A 5,599-nucleotide genomic window follows, 5' to 3' on the forward strand; every position below is an offset into this window, starting at 1 on the left:
GAATATGACATGATATAAGTCATGCACTACTTTGTCACTTCAAAAAAAAAAGTTGCATTGAAATGATTTAACAAAAGCAAAGTTCTGAGAATAGATATAAGTGAATAGAACAAACAGGAGAATGGATATAACAATAAACATAATAATAAAAGTTTCCTAAAAATAGGTTTTTATGAAAAGACGTTGAACTTTCCCTAACATTTGTTATTATCAAGTAGATGTCTGAGACATGATTAAACAAACACAAACACACTCCCCCCCCACACACACGCGCACATATATATATATATATATATATATATATATATATATATATATATATATATATATATATATATATATATATATATATATATATATATATATATTTGTGTATATATATATATATATATATATATATATATATATATATATATATATATATATATATATATATATATATATATATATATATATATATATAATAATAATCTTTATATCAGCAAAAGCCATGTACAGAATTACAATAGAGGTACATTGATCTTACATTTATGACATCAGTAAGAAAGATAAGATATGCAATATTATCGGTGATACAGTACAAACATCAATTAGCAGGTTGATCCCAGAGTTCTAAGGTCTGGGTAATAAAATCATAGTAGCATTATTGCTTAATAATAATGATGAAAACAGCAGGACTTCCAGACAGCAAAGATATAATATAATGAAACACGTTATCATACCATTACTGGATATTATTCCAATGTTATTTAGAGATGAAGATTTTGCATAGCCACAACAACAGAGATGAGTAAATACAATTCATTGCACTGACGCTTCCCTACTCCAGGTTTCCCACATTTTGGATTTTATTCTAGCAGCACTTGCAAGCACATTTTGAATTAGGGGATTTTCACTAGAATGTAGGCGGGAGGTGAGACTTACTATAGAGTGTCGAATGACGGTTTTTAGTTTATCCAGTTTATTTTCAATAAATATCACTGGAGCTGAATGGTGCCTCGGGGTATTAGTGAGGCGTCCTAGGATATCATTGTGAATGACTGTGATACGTCTCATCGATTCACGCTTATAGTTTGCCCATAACGAGCAGCCGTACACGTTATAGCAGTAGGTTTAAACAGGAGTTTTTTTATATCCTGCCTGCAGAAGGCAAATCTTCTCCTTACCATGTTCCCTGGACAACACAATTTACGTCACCTCTTTTCAATGTCACATATCAGAATCCTTTACAGAAATCACCTTTATAATCTGAAAGTGAATTTTATAATCTAATCATTATAGAAAGGTAGATTACCATGAATCCCTTATTGGTATTGTAACACTATTTTGACCACTTAATGATGAACAGTGATTATGAGTTAGAATTTGGTAGCTGAAGAAATAACTCTGATGAACGTCTTCTTCTTCTTCATCTTGTTCTTCACGGCGATTTTTATCAACTTTAAAGCCACCTGACGAGCAAAATAGACAACACCATTAAGAAAAAGACTTTGGATAAATGCAATGAATAAACACAAAAGCTAAAAAAAAACATAGGCAAAGATTATTCTATTCATTATTGAAAGAAGTAATAATATAATAAAGGAAAGGCAGAAGATGAATATGATGGGAGTTAAAGGCAATGAGGAGATAATTGAAGGGAACAGGAAATAATGAGGTGCAAACACACATGATCACAGGTTCTGATCAAAGGATAACAAACAAAAGAATCAGAGATAACAGGAGATAATAATGAGATGGAAATTGCTATACATATCAACTCTCTCTCTCTCTCTCTCTCTCTCTCTCTCTCTCTCTCTCTCTCTCTCTATATATATATATATATATATATATATATATATATATATACATATATATATATATATATATATATATATATATATATATATATATATATATATATATATATATATATCTTCTTAATAATAATAACTAATAATAAAAAATCAAGAGCCAAATCTTAAAGAAATAAAATTTTGAAACTAGGCCTATAGTGAATACAGTTATTTATCCTGGATCATCACCTACTGAAAGGTTTGGAACGTTGGTGGAAGAGAGAGAGAGAGAGAGAGAGAGAGAGAGAGAGAGAGAGAGAGAGAGAGAGAGAGAGAGAGAGAGAGAGAGATCGTAAAACACCTATGAAAAACAGGAAGAAGTATAAAAAGAAGAAGCAAACTCACCAATAAACACCATTGAACACCACCTCTACATCCGGTGGATTCCTTTGCCTTAAGAAACATCTCTCTGACTAAGGCTTCGTCATCTGGTCGTTCTTCTTCTGGGAACCAGATGTATCTCACCCTGACTCCCTTCAAGGAGGCGAGGAGTCTGAGGATGACCTCAGGGCTCCTCGTCCTCCCCAGGGAACACGGAGGAAACCGGATTGCCCAGAAAACTGGATTGACTCAAACGATCTGTTGGGAAGAAGAAGGAAAGGAATAAAATGGGATGAAATGAAATGAAATGAAAAGAAGAAGAAAGGAAATGATGTCATCCACATTTATTCATTATCTTATGCTTTTATTGTTATCTTGTTTCGTTAAGATGGAAGAGTGCATTCAGACACATACACGCACACACGCACACACACGAATACCAATGGAGAGAGAGAGAGAGCGGGAGGGTGAGTGAGGGAGCGTGTGTGTGTTCCTAATAATAGATTAAAAAGGAGAGGAATTCCAACTTCACTCGATGCTTTCTATTGTTAGGAACATATGGGCATAAGAGGATGATAAACGTACATAAGTGTGTGTGTGTGTGTGTGTGTGTGAAAGGGTAATCACAGTAGGCCTATATATATGCATATCTATTTTGACAGGACATAGGCCTATTTTCTCAGAGTATTAGGTAAACTTAATAATGAACAATATAATAATGATATAATAATAATACTCTCTCTCTCTCTCTCTCTCTCTCTCTCTCTCTCTCTCTCTCTCTCTCTCTTATAAGGAATGATGTCTCCTCACCTCCTTGCATCCTGTGGTTGCAATGTCCGAAGGATGTCCCCAACCTTCTCGAAGTCTTCTTCCTTGACGTCACTGACATTGACACGGACATATGCATCCTCCTCCAAGAAAGGGATGGGGCGACTGACGCTGCTGACGTCGTTGACACTGAAGCGAATATCTGAAAGAGAAAGAAGAAGAAGAAGAATAAGAAGAAGAAGAAGAAGAAGAATAAGAAGAAGAGGAAGAAAAAGAAGAAGGAGAAGAAGAAGAACGTTGAGAAAAATGATAATCAAAACTGAACATTTTCTATGTGTTTCTTTCTCTAGATTCTAAAGGAAAATGTCAAATGGGAATAATAATAATAATAATAATAATAATAATAATAACAACAACAACAATAATAATAATAATTTAGAGGCAAAAGTACGAGTGAGTCTGTGAGGTTTTGTTAATACGTGTGTGTGTGCGTTTGTGCGTGCGGGTGTCAATGTGTGTTTGTGTGTGCAAGCGACCATTGTAGCAGCTCGCATAAGGAATGTCATCAGTCTCCTCATGAAACTCTCACATTATGCACTATCTAAATCACCTCAGCCAATAACAACTCAGCTTCATTTAATTGGCCCAATTTCATTGGCCGATACCTTTTCACTTTCCTTTTGCTGATTGGTTCTCCCGTTCGGATAACTCCGCCCACATCCTTGTAGAGAACCAATCAGCGCAGGAAGGAGGCGGAGTCAGGAGGAGACGCGTCTGACTATGACTGGTGCTTTTATCAGTTTCCTATTCATTACAATCATGATCATTTTGATTCATTTCTATCATTATTAATCAAATCAACGCCATAGAAATGAGATATTTCCTTTTAATATATGGAAGGAAAGAAATTAAAACTTAACATCGAAAGCTTTTATATCAAATTCCAATCAGATGAAAACAATATTTTCCTTTTTGTGAAAATAAAACCTGATTGAGACCTCTGAATATAATGTTCTACATCTATAGAGTAATAATGATGATAATAATGATGTTAACAATGATATTGATAATGATAACAACGATATTAACAGACTGAATGACAGGATGAGGATGAGGGAAAGGAGGCCAGGTATTGTAATGTCCCTCGGAGGAAAGGAACAGAGAAAATAATATTATTATTACTTACGTAAATGTCTAATCTGTTTTGTCTTTTCCAAAGATTGACAGAAGGCGTCGAGGCTGGGATGGTCCTTCAACCTGACTTCGAGCGCTCTAATATTTGGAGGGATTTGGAACGTTGGGTCCCAGATGCCTTTGTATCTTACACAACTGTTCCAAAGAGAAGAAAAGAAAAGAAAGAAATAGTTATTGGATTTGATTGGGAATTTTATTATCAAGTTGATGATGATGATGATGATTATGATTATGATGATGATGATGATGATGATGATGATGACGAAAACGAGAAGTAAAAAAGAGTAATTTCGTAAAATATGGAAATTAATATTACCGAAAAATGAGAAATTAAAATCTGGACTTTTTTATGTTTAGCCGACTTATTATGAGTCTAATTGAGACAATGATGATAATGATGATACTGACAATATGAAATATATTGTTTACAAGACTCAAGTTGATTGTTATACTAAAGCTTATGAGCTCTCTCTCTCTCTCTCTCTCTCTCTCTCTCTCTCTCTCTGACTTTATTAGTAGGCCTATATATTGTGCATGTGCATATGTTTGTATGTATGATCATGTACCAGTGTATTGTTATAGAGATATTTGATTATTATATATATCTTGTAATGTTCAAAATAACTGTCAAATAATAATAACTTACTCATTGGTGAGTAGAGTCTTGATTGACTCTCTCTCTTCTACGGTCGGCTCTGAATCTCCTTCGAAATGGTTATGTAGAATTATCCTTGATGGGTCGATGAGATGCCGGCAAAGTTGCCTTTGTAGTTCAACTAACCCATCAGTGTCATTAAGTTCTATTCTGATTTTAATTCTCTCTCTGTTTGGGAGAGGGGCATCTGTGGCTCTAAGGAGGGCAATGTACACATCAATTGTATGATCTTCAATTCTGGTGTCTTCATCAAACAACTCGAAATTCTGTGCTACCCATCTTAAAGAAGAATGATCACATTTGATATTCTTCAAGACTCTTAGGTCAGAGTCTTTGTCGTTCACTCCCGACCTTACTAGGAGTTCCACTGCCTCAATCTTGGCATCTAATGACACCTTCATCTCGTCCCCGTCACCCACATGGAATAGGCTGATCATCTGTATCAGCATATTTTGATATTTGTGAAGGTTTTCAGGGATACTCCCTCCAAGAAGCATTTCAAAGATCTTTGTAGGTGTGGCTGTGTTTACAGATTGGTCCCAGCATTGGTTTGTCAATTTCATAGGGAAAGACAGAGCTGCCATGAATTCCATCATCCCTTTATGAGGGAAACTGTAAAGTAAGGAGCCATGGGAAGTGGTCACTTTCTTCAGGAAGGCGCCAGTTAGCTCTTCGGCTGGCAATTTCATATGATAACAGAACTTGGACAAATATTTGATGGTGGATTCTGGAATATTGATTTCATCTTTTTGTAATGCTCTGAATGATTCAAGACATAGTTTTTCAATAAACTGCTCCGTTTTTTGAAGCAGTTCACCTGGTAGGA

The sequence above is a fragment of the Palaemon carinicauda genome, chromosome 43 (assembly GCF_036898095.1).
Source record: "Palaemon carinicauda isolate YSFRI2023 chromosome 43, ASM3689809v2, whole genome shotgun sequence".
Classification (NCBI taxonomy): domain Eukaryota; kingdom Metazoa; phylum Arthropoda; class Malacostraca; order Decapoda; family Palaemonidae; genus Palaemon; species Palaemon carinicauda.